The sequence below is a fragment of the Arachis hypogaea genome, chromosome 14 (genome assembly GCF_003086295.3).
Source record: "Arachis hypogaea cultivar Tifrunner chromosome 14, arahy.Tifrunner.gnm2.J5K5, whole genome shotgun sequence".
Taxonomy (NCBI): domain Eukaryota; kingdom Viridiplantae; phylum Streptophyta; class Magnoliopsida; order Fabales; family Fabaceae; genus Arachis; species Arachis hypogaea.
In genome coordinates, this window is record NC_092049.1 from 91,513,669 (window position 1) to 91,525,684 (window position 12,016).

Sequence of the window (12,016 nt, forward strand, 5' to 3'; positions counted from 1 at the left end):
GAGTGTTACAATTCCCATTTCTAATTTAACTCTTCTCCCCTTGTCTCTTTCTAAACTAACACTTAACTTCCTGTCTTCTCAGACCTCCGAATCATAGGTGGAACTACCCTCATCGTCACCCCTGCCAGTATGAGGGAACTCTTAGTTGCAAACACAAACAAAATAGGCAAGGAAAGCACAAGTATAGATAGCAGTTACAATAGATATGGCAAGTAGCAATTAATTACAGTTAAACAATTAGGCAAGTCAAAACAAAGCATACTCAAACAAATCACACAAATGCAAATGATACATGTCTATCCTATGGCTAATGAGGTCATTTATCGATTATACAGCCAACCCGGCATGTTCGACAGCTAACCCGGGCATTGTCTCTCTGTTGTGCACAAATATCTCAGCACACCAGCTGACCGTTAAAGGGAGAGTGCCCTATCACCATTAGAGGGAATATGTGCCCTGTCACCATTAGAGGGAATAGGTACCTTGTCACCCTCACAACCAGAGAGAAAACATAAACATACTCATCATAAATCATCCTCACTTCTCATAATCATAATCATTCTCATGATAACTTAATCAGACTTATACCCGGAGCAAGTGGACAATGCCACTGCATCTTACCCGACTTTTCAACTCTTACCCAAAGCAATTGCATAGCACCACTGCATCTTATCCGGAGTCTCATTCAAAAATTCATTCTCTTTATCATTATAATTTATTCATACACATTCAAAGTTCATAATTAACTCAGTTCTCATTATTCCTCTTTCTCATAACCAACCTCATCATCAAATACATCTCAACTCAGCCGCATTTCTTTACTATTATCATTATCTTCATTATTTACTTCTTATTCAATAGTACCAATGCCTCATTAATTCAATTAACACTTCGCAAAACCCTTACAAATATCTCTTCAACTTATTTAATAGACCCATCCTCTTTCTAAGATTTAAAGACTCACTAACAGACCTTAAACAAGTATAAAAGAAGTTTGAAAACCTAGAGGTTTGATTAAATATTCAAAACATCACATTTGGCCAAAACAGGGATTCCGCATATGCGAGACTAAGACTGCGTACGCGGGAGTATGAAAAATGGCATCTTGCGTACGCGACCCCTGGTCCGCATACGCAAGTCATGAAAACAGCAATAGTTCTATGCGTCGCGTGCAGGTTCTCGCATACGCAATCCTCTCTTTTTCATCAAAATGACTAAGTTGCAGAAAAATCAGATTTTTGCACCAAACTTCAGACGTACATAACTTTTTCGTTTAAATGATTTTTCATCCGTTCTTCGAACAAAATAAACTTCACAGACCCAATTTTTATTTGAAATAAGTTTTACTCAAATTGAGGGTCCGGAAAACAAGTTATGGTTTTCCAAAATTGGTTAAAAGTTAAGTTTTACCAAAAAGCACAAAACGTCTATCCTTTCCAAATTCTCAAATTCAAAACCAAGGTTCATACCCCAAAACAACACCAACTACATTCAAACCACATTCCTACACTTTCCATCCCTTCCACAATATACCAACATCCCATTTTTATAAATTTCATTCCAGATAAGCCATGATCAAAACAACACAATCATTATTCTTCAATATATCATCATCATAACTCATAATCATTCTAAGTCATCAACAACATCAATAATCATCACATTTTCATAATAACTTAACACTTTCATATTATATACATACACCACACATACTCAATCAAAACAACCAATTCATTTAATAATTTGCAACAAAATCACTAATCCTCAATTATTCATATAATTCAACTTATCCTATAGTCAACTAGCCTAAGTTTTCACGTGACATTAAACATTAATTATGAGAAACCAAAACCATACCTTGATCGATTCCTCCCTAGCCAAAAACATCTCAAATTTCCTCTCCTTCACTAGCTCCAAGTCACAATTTCCAATTCCATATGCACAATCACCTGAACTTTATTCCAAACCGCCAAATTGAACTCAAAAATAACAAGAGGTACAATCTAACTCAGACAGTATCACAATAATCAACATAGAGCTTACTAAATCACCAATTCACAAGGATTAGGATTTTTTTTACCATTACCCATGGGTCAAGTGGATATAACCAAGTGATTATCCACTGCTAAGGTTTCCCTAAACCATCAAAATCACAAAATCTCTCAAATTCCAAAATCTCAAATTCAAAATTTAGGAGAGAGTGGCTGAGTAAAATATTGCTAGGTTCTTACCAAAATTTTTAGTGAATTTTGTAGAGAATTTCAAGACGAATGCGTGGCCGCTGATGGCTCGTTAATCGGAGCTCTAGATTGAAAGTTACGTGGAATTGAATTTTTGGAGCAAGGGTTTGGTGTTCTTGAAGCTTCAATCTCTCCTCTTCAACCACTACAAAAAAAAGAGTTAAAATGGCATTGATATTAAGGCGGTTTTAAAGAACCGCCATAATATCGAGACATTATGGCAATTGTTGCTGCTGCTGTAATTGGCTTTATATATTTTGGCGGTTATGGTGATTATGGCGGTTTGAACCGCCGTTTTCACACGCATATAAAATGAAAAAAATTGTAATCCTGGCTCATTCAACGCCGTTCTTCGTTCTAGCTAGGGCTTCTCCTCTCTGGTTACGATCTGATTACACCAACAAACAACGTAAAGGTAAGAAATAACGTTCATCATCTCCTCTCTGAACAACGCTCTGGTTACGATATCCTCTCTGAACAAACAACGTTCATCATGTCCTCCGTGTAAAGAAGCTCTCCAACAACGCCGTTCTTCCTTCTAGGGTTTCTCCTCTCTCCGCCGGTTACGATCTCTCCAAGTACCTCTCCCTCTCAAGTTAAATTGAGATGCTGTTTTATTTTGTTTTTTCTTTTGTGCTGTGGAGACGAAGATTCCGGCGAGAGGCAAGGTTCTGGTGGCTACTGATCTTAGCATTTCGATTTCAGAAGGCACCAATTTATTTGTTTTTGTTTGGGTTAGGGTTTCAAAGCTTTTGGTGCTGATTTTTGGGGGGTTTTTGTTTCTCTGCAGCTCTGTTAGGGATTTTTGGGTCTTCCTTGAAGCATTGGATTAACGTTGGTGCGGGGGTGATTGACGACGATCTCATGTCTTCTTTCTTAACTTTACTCCCTCCTCTCTCTCTCTGAACTCAGATCTTCTATTGCTTACTTCTATTAAGATGTTTCTCTGATCTCCGATCTCAGATCTTAGATCTCAGAAAAAACTGCTCCAATTTCAATTTCTCTATTTGCCTCTTTGGTTCTTTTTTGGTTCTTTTAAGCAAAGCTATGCTGTTTATCTCTGTAGTTGTTTAGCTCTGCTGCCCTTACTTTGTTCAATGTTTTTTGCATTAACTGAACCCTTGCACTTAGACACATTAGCAAATTTTCTTTTGGTCCCATGTGTGTGAACTGTCCTTCAAATCCCTGCTGATTGCTGTTTAGAAGAGTTAATTAATTCTGCTTTTTAAAAGGATTAGGGAATAAAATGGTGTCGGATTTCATTTGTAGCCATAGGAATCTAAGTTCTCTTCATTCTCCAAACCATAATCTTGTATAGATTTTGAAGACAGAAAGGTTAAAATTATATCAAATCAAATAAAAATACAAGAATTGAAGATGTCTCCATCGATCAGTAGATGTCCTTTCACCCCTTTGATATGCTTTATAGACATGATGTCAGTATCATGCAAATCCATCATAGTAGATGCCTTAATCTGTATTTGTTGTATACAATATAGTTAGTTTTTATGCAACTTAAAACATTCATATCTAATCATTAGTTGTTGCATAGACAAAATTAATTAAATTTTAAATTCACTATCTTAAAGATAAAATAAAATAAAAAACTTATGCGACAATGAAATTACTTTATTGAAGGTGCATACTAGCAGATAAATGCAGGCCATCTTTCAGTAACCAAATTTTTATAGGCTCTTTGTCCATACATTAACATGTTGGGAGTAGTATAACTTTGAAGATTCTTTCTTTCTTTTTTTATCTATGAAAATTGGTAAAATTGATTTTTTTTTTCATGCTAGAATGTTTGACTTTGATGAACTTGCAATAGATGCTTTTTCTTATGATATAAATACATGAATTTATATGATCCTATTGAATTACTTCGCCATTGGTCAGCCTCAGCGGTCAATAATGCAAATTTGGCAAATGTGTTCTTAAGATCATGAATAATAAATGTGTAAATGTGTTATTCTAGTAGATATATTTATCAAGGGAAATGAAAGACGAAAAAAAAAAGGAATTCTCAGTACTAAAGAAATTTGATTAATAACTAAAAGTGTTGGTAAAAAGCAATAAATTCTACTGGTTGTCTGAGTCTTTTTAATGTATTATTTCTTAGTTGCTGTTGTTGTGTTGTGTTGTGTTGTGTGGCTTTAGTTTCAGGAATTTAATGCTGTAAGTAGAAAGCTTTCAAATATATTTGAGTAAAAAGGATAGTGATATCAAAATCACTGAATCAAATTTGGTAATGCTGAGAGGGAGACACCTTGTTAACACCTTGTTAGTATATGGTCTAGAGCAACAAAACAATAAGGTAATTATTTATGATTATATTTCTATCATAGTAAATTGTTCATTTACTATGCAATTCACATGATTATATTTCTGATCAATTACTTCCTCTCCTTCTCTTATGATTTTAACATCACATGTCTCTGCTATAAATTCTTCAGTATCTTGTTTGCCATGCCTTGTCTCCTTTCTAGACAGATTTTTTCCTACTCATTCAAATAATACAAATAACTTGGCTTCTCAGAAAAAAACAAACTAGTGTTATAAAAATTAATTTAATTTCATATATTGCAAAGATAGGATATTGTAATAATTTGTATTTGTACCTTTAATTATACTTGCTGGTTCCAATCACCAATTTCTTTAAGATTTTTAAAAATAAGCTATATTTAAATATATTAATTGATGAAAAGATTAAACTTGTCAAACAGATTAATAGAATGAAATAATTGTTTAAGATTGCACAAGTCAATGAACTTTGAAGAAGCAGATTCCTCTTGCCTTTCTCTTCTGTAAAGTAACTGTCAGCATACTCCTCATTCACAAGAGTCCTTGGAATTTCAAATCTCCCTTTATATAATGATATAAATTTAAATAGTTAATTAGTGCATATTTAGATATTATATACATCATTTTTAATTTAATTTGTTTTTAAATAAAACTGAAAAAAAAGAGTTAAACATATACTTACATCGTATATATAAGAAGTATTTAAATAATTTCACTTTAGTAGAATTTAACGAATTTTCATAAGATAGATACTTTAATTTCTGCCACCATTTCTATTTATTCGTAGTGATAAATCTTCCATCTTTGTAAATATTTAATGGATCTCTAATTTTTTTTCTATCGCGAGTAATTTTTACAAGTACCCGCAGTTCGAATTTTTTTTGTCATCTCTAAGTATATGTAATTTGATCCTAATTTGTAGTGTGTTTGCTTTTCTTATTGTTGTTATTCCTGTTCTATATTAATCTTTTCAAATAATTGAAAGGACATAATTGGGTCCAGCAATTGGCATAGACTATATATAGTATATAACTATATATATAGAGGGATCATTCAATTGAATTTAAAAAACGTGGACAATAATGCTACAGGACTAATGCATAAGGCCAAATATATACATACAAATCCCAAATCATTATCCTGTCAAAGATTTTTGGGCTCCACTATATTCTGTGAGTGAATTTTTATAAATATATTTTGTGAAGGGAGTGCAATACAAACACACAATTCAGATTTCTTTCAAAGTTCTTCTTTCTCACTAACTCTATTACTATTATATAAGCTGCTATTAATTAAGAGTTAATCAAGACATAATATACAAGAAGATATTTTGGTCACTGCATTAACAAATTTTTTTTATTTATAATTTTGTTAGTCTTTGTTTAAAATAGTATGAACAAGGCAAAATTAAATCATTTGCAACTTTCATCTACACTTCTAAAATTTCTTCTTTACCTCATAGATGTCAGACCTGCAAGTAGTTTTTCCATTTCTATTGTAGGCTGCACACTGTTATGAGTTTATACATTTCTTATTATTTTGAGTTGAAAATTTTGGTCTATTTTTTTATATAAATATATAAAAAGATTATATATCAATATGTCATTCTAGTTGACCACATGCATGCTGATTATTTGAAACAGGTTTTAGATCTTCTTCAACTCTTGCTGCTAGCTACTTTACTTTGAAAGCTTCAAGTTTTAATATTTGCTGAAAAAGAAAAAAGAAGGGAATTATCATTTGAAAGAGGTTATTATAATTTTTTTATATTTTTTTTAAATACTATTTAAGCAAGTTTTTAATATCTAATTTGCATATAAAAGAATAAATTTCTTGCCTTTAGAATATATATAGAATTTTAATGAATAGATTTTTTAAAATCCCTATTTGTAGTCCCTCTTAGTCATGTCAATCGATAAGTCATGGATTGGAAAACCACAAACCACGCATGAGTATAAAGATGGTTTAAACAAGTTTTTGGATTTTGCTTTTGAGCATCGATCTCTCGCGGGTCGTCAGATTAAATGCCCTTGTCCAGTGTGTGGTTTTGGCAAGTGGCAAACAAGAGAGAAAGTTTTTGAACATTTAATAGTCAAGCCATTTCCAGAAAACTACAAAGTTTGGTATTGGCATGGTGAAGAGGTAGTTGGAGTTGGGTCACAAGTTCATCAAACTAGTCATATTGTACAAGATGATTCGACATCTCAGCATCCAATGGCAACAATGCTCAATGACGCGTTTGGAGTTGCTGGACCTGACTTGAATGAAGATGGAGATGGAGATGAAGACAACATAAAAGATGGAGATGGAAACAATGCAGCAAATGAAGAGCACAATGGAGAAAATGATTAATTTTACAAGTTGTTAGAAGATGGCAATGAACAATTGTATGAAGGGTGCACAAAGTTAAAAAACATTTTAAAGAAGCTAAGTTAATATTATAATAATCAGAATTAGATTGAAGTAGTAGCTAGCTGATGATGAATTAGATCCTTGTGGAGGCTCAAGCCCTAATCTTAGTTCAAGGTCTAATTTTGAAGATGATGAGGGACCTTGTTGACCAGAAATTTGATCCTCTTTTCTTTTTTGATTGAATAATTTTATATTAATAGTTTCAAATTCAGTTTTATATCCTTTTTTATTGTGCTCATAATTATATTTTTGTTGTAGGGATTGGATCAAGAGAGTGAGATTCTATCACCAAGAGAGTTAGAAAGTAGGTCTTCTGGAGCGAGCAACAAGGAAGCATGATCTTGTATGATAAAGATTTTATGTATTAAGTATTATAGATATATGTTAAGACAAATTATTGAAAAATGTTATCTTTGATACTTTGTTTTTGGATTATGATTTTTTATTTTTGGAGACTGTGTATGAATTAAAAATCTTGTTATGATGTTTGATTTAAGGTTATGCTTTTTGGTTATTATGAGATTTTAAAGTTTGAGTTCTAAAAATGTCACTTTAAATACATAGTTTCAATCTCATTTTAAAAAGTATAAAATTGCAATTAGGTAAAAACGACGGCTAAAAATGCCATTTAAACGGAAATGGTGCCATTATATCTTGGTAAAAATGGCAGTTAAAAAATGCCATTTTAAACGAAAATGGTGCCATTATATCCTGGTAAAAACGGCAGTTAAAAAATGCCATTTTAAACGAAAAGGATGCCATTAAATACAGGTAAAAACGGCGGTTATAAACGACATTTTAAACGAGAAGGATGCCAATAAACCCAGGTAAAAACGGCGGTTATAAATGCCATTTTAAACGAGAAGATGCCATTAAATCCAGGTAAAAACGGCGATTACAAACCGCCATTATAAACAACAACAAAACCGCCATTTTATTTGGTTAAAATATTAACCGCCGTTTTAACCGCCAAAAAACCGCCGTAATAACCAGAATGACGCCCAGAATTCCGGCGTTTCTTGGGGGTGCCATTTTCGGTAATAATGGCGGTTGTAACCGCCGTAATTACCTTAAAAAACTGCCATTTTAACCTTTTTTTTTGTAGTGAACGTGGATGGGGAAAAATGTAGGAGAAGGGTGGCTAAAGTTGGGTTTATATATTGGGCCTTGGATCCGGTTTGGAATCGGTCCAATCTATTTGGTCCGATGGTCCAATTTTGGATTAAAATCTTTAAAGTTAGTGTTAAAATACCCATTTTAATTATTTCTACTTCTTTAAACTATAAAACTTAGTTTTCTAATTTCTTTAAATAATAATTAATTTATTGGTTAATTATTTACTAATTACTCGGGATTTACAAGAGTCACCTAGGGTTATATTCTACAATGAAGGGCCAATATCGAAGCATAAAAGGAAGAGCTCGATCTCTTTCCAGAAGTCCAAAAATGAGCTCGGAGAAAAGAGGAAGCACTAAAGTAAAGGATGGCCTTGAGGTACGAAGAGAGAATTTTTGCGTGGTCTAGAAATTCGTAGATAAATCCTCATTGCAGGTATAGCTTCTAAACCAACAAAAGTCCTTTCTTACAAAAGTTTTGGTTGTCACAAGTAACAAACCCCTTTAAAATTGATAACCGAAGTATTCAAATCTCGGGTCGTCTTCTCAAGGAATTGCAGGGAGGTATGTTCTTATTATTGGTTATGAGTTTTGTAAATTGGGGGGTTTTGAAAGTAAGGAACAAGTAATTTAAATGACAAGTAAAATAAATAAATAACTGTAAAATAAACTATTAGTAAGGTATGAAAATTCAGAAGTCCTATCCTAGTTACTCCTATGAGAATTAAAGTTAATCCCACTTAGTTAACCTTTACAAAAGCAAGGGAAAGTCAAGTGAACTAATTAGTTAGATTCCCGTCCTAGCCAACTCCTAAGGAAAGACTAGAGTTAGTGGAATTCCAGTCAATTAGCTGACATAATAATCAATCATGATAAGTTGATAACTCAAGAGCCTCCAGTTATTCAATTAAAGCCAAGAATATAAAAAGGCTAAATAAGAATCATAAATCTGAAATACCTCAATTGCATTTAATAAAAGGAAATTAATCCAAAAATATAAAGAGTTCATAAGCCAATTTGGCAACATAAATAATTAAATGAGAGCATTGAAGTATCTGAAAGTAGAAGAGAAATATAAAGTAAAAGAAATATTGAACCTGATGAAGAGTTGAAATCCTAAATCCTTTAAGAGGAATCCTAATCCTAAAACCTAAGAGAGAGGAGAGAACCTCTCTCTCTAAAAACTACATCTAAACTTATGAAAAGTGAATTATTGAAGACCTCCTCATGAATGAATGGATTCTCCCACTTTATAGCCTCTAATCTGTGTTTTCTGGGCCGCAAACTGGGTCAAAAACAGCCCAGAAATCGCTGGAGAAGAAATCTGTCACGCTGATTTTTGTCACTGCGATGCATCCGCGTGGATCACGCGTTCGCATCGCCTAGAGTCAGAGTAACTATGGTATATTATATATCAAATCGAAGCTCCGGACGTTAGCTTTCCAACGCAACTGAAACCGCATCATTTGGACCTTTGTAGCTCAAGTTATGACAGTTTTAGTGCGAGAGGGTCAGGCTGATAGCTTTGCAGTTCCTTTAACTTCTTGTATTCCTTCCACTTTTGCATGCTTCCTTTCCATCCTCCAAGCCATTCCTACCCTGTAAATCCTGAAATCACTTAACGCACATATCAAGGCATCAAATGATAATAAGAGAAGATTAAACATATCAAAATTAAGACCAAAGAAGCATGTTTTCAATCATAGCACAAAATCAGGAAGGAAAACGTAAACTCATACAAATCATATGAATAAGTGTATGAAAGATTGATAAAATCCACTCAATTGAGCACAAGATAAATCATAAAATAGTGGTTTATCAACCTCTCTACACTTAAATATTAGCATGTCCTCATGCTAAGCTCAAGAGAAGCTATAAAGGAGTGAAGAGGAATGGTAAAATGTATGAAATGCAATCCTATCTATATGAATGCAACTAAATGTGAAATGCTTCTACCTACTTGGTTAAAAGTAAATAAATCTTTCAAGAACAAATATGAACTGGATTTCACTAATTCAAATCACAAAAATGAAGTACAAGTAAACTTGCAAAAGAAAATAGCTCGTGAAAGCCGGGAACAAAGAATCGAGTATCGAACCCTCACTGGAAGTGTATGCACTCTAATCGCTCAGGTGTTTAAGGTTCGATCTCTCAGTTCTCTGCTAATCTTGCTTTCTAAGGCTTGCTCTTCATCTAACAATCAACACTAATTTGATGCATAAATACACATATCAAGATGTCTTTTAAGGGTTGTAATGGGGTTAGGGTCAAGGTAGGATTGTATTTGGCCAAGTGGACTAAAATCTGAATCCTTAATTAACTTAAACTTTCCACCTAACTTTAGACAATTCATGTAATCATAATACCACATCTAACTATCCATTAACCATGTTTTCAACATATTCATGCATTCTAATTTCAAGTACAGTACATATGCATTGCTTTCACCACTTACTTTGGGGCATTTTGTCCCCTTTTTGCTTAATTGCTCTTTTTTTCTTTTCTTTTTCTCACTTCTTTTTATATATATATATATTTCTTTTCTTTTCTTTTATTTTTCTCAATGCATATGATTAAATTATTGGATGCATGAATCATGTCCTAAACATTTTTTTCACATTTTCAGAAAATTCTAACATACTCAATTCTCAAACCAAATGTTTCCAAATTCAATTTCTCCACACTTAAATCATAAGCACTCTCACTAGTCTAAGCTAACCAATGATTCAAATTAAGGGCATTATTGTCTTTCGCTTAGAGTTAATGTTGTGCTAAAGTAAAGAACAAAGGGGTATAATAGGCTCAACATTGGTTTGCAAAGAATAATAAAAGGGTAAGGCCATATGGGTATGTAAATTCAGTGAAACAAATGCCTCAATCATGTAAGTGTATGCATACATCAAATAATGGAAATATAGAATTAAGCAAGACAAAGATCACAATTTTAGAGAGAAAATACACACTAAAACAGAATTTTGGTTGATAAAATGCAACCAATCAAATAGGCTCAAAAATCTCACTGGTTTTTGTATGTTCGAGCTCTAAACCATGTTCCAGTATAATATTTCTTCAAACAAGTTTAACATTAAATTTTATTCAAATTAGTAAAATACTTTAAAAAGTTTCTTGAAAAGAAAATATTTCTTCAACCAAGTGGTAAAATATGCACAAAATCAAACAAATATGCAATTAAACATGTAATTGCAACAACTAACAAGGAAAATAAACCATTAGTATTGAGATAGAAGAGTAACTAACCCATGGAGATCGATATCGACCTCCCCACACTTAAAGATTGCACCGTCCTCGGTGCATACTAAGATGTACAAGTGGATAGGTGGCTCCAACTGATGCTTTTCTCTGAAGATTTTGCAGATAGACTTGTCTGTCTCCCCATGTAAACGTCTTCTGGTTCCCTTTCGGGTGGCCATCCTGAAAGAAAAAGGGAAGAAGAGTAACCCAGAAATAAAGATAAGAAAATAAATGAAGTATGGGTGGGTTAATGCCAAATGATAAGGGTCTCAATTACATAGTAGCTACAACATGCAAATGAGAAAATAATAGAAGTACGTGGCATATCAATAGTGCAAACATTGCAACAAAGGGGAAGAGACAGCAGATAATGAAGGACAATATAAATATAAATGCATGTCAATATAAAAAGGAACACAGATATCATAAAAGATTGGCGTTGACAGATAAATATCATCCAACAGTGTAAAACAAATCACTAAGCACCAAATAATACCAGAAAAGATATAACAGCTGAATAAGAACATTTAACACCAATGGAAAAATAAATTTAGAAAAGAAAATAAAAATATGCGCAAAAGTAAAATGCAATGAGTGAAAGTAGGCAAATAAATTAAACAAAATAGAATGGAAGTGAAGAAGGATGATGAAGAAAAAGAAAGTAGGAAAGAAAGAAGAAAGAAGAGAAGATAGAAG

General features: G+C 33.0%; 1 long non-coding RNA gene across 1 annotated transcript; it reads left to right on the forward strand.

Annotated features, from left to right (window-relative positions):
* Window positions 1–3,786: 3,786 nt before the first annotated feature.
* LOC112743492 (uncharacterized) lies at window positions 3,787–7,467 on the forward strand. The gene is made up of 3 exons (XR_003171965.3): window positions 3,787–4,554; window positions 6,185–6,290; window positions 7,212–7,467. It is a non-coding gene; the product is annotated as an uncharacterized lncRNA (long non-coding RNA).
* The last annotated feature ends 4,549 nt before the right edge of the window (window positions 7,468–12,016 follow it).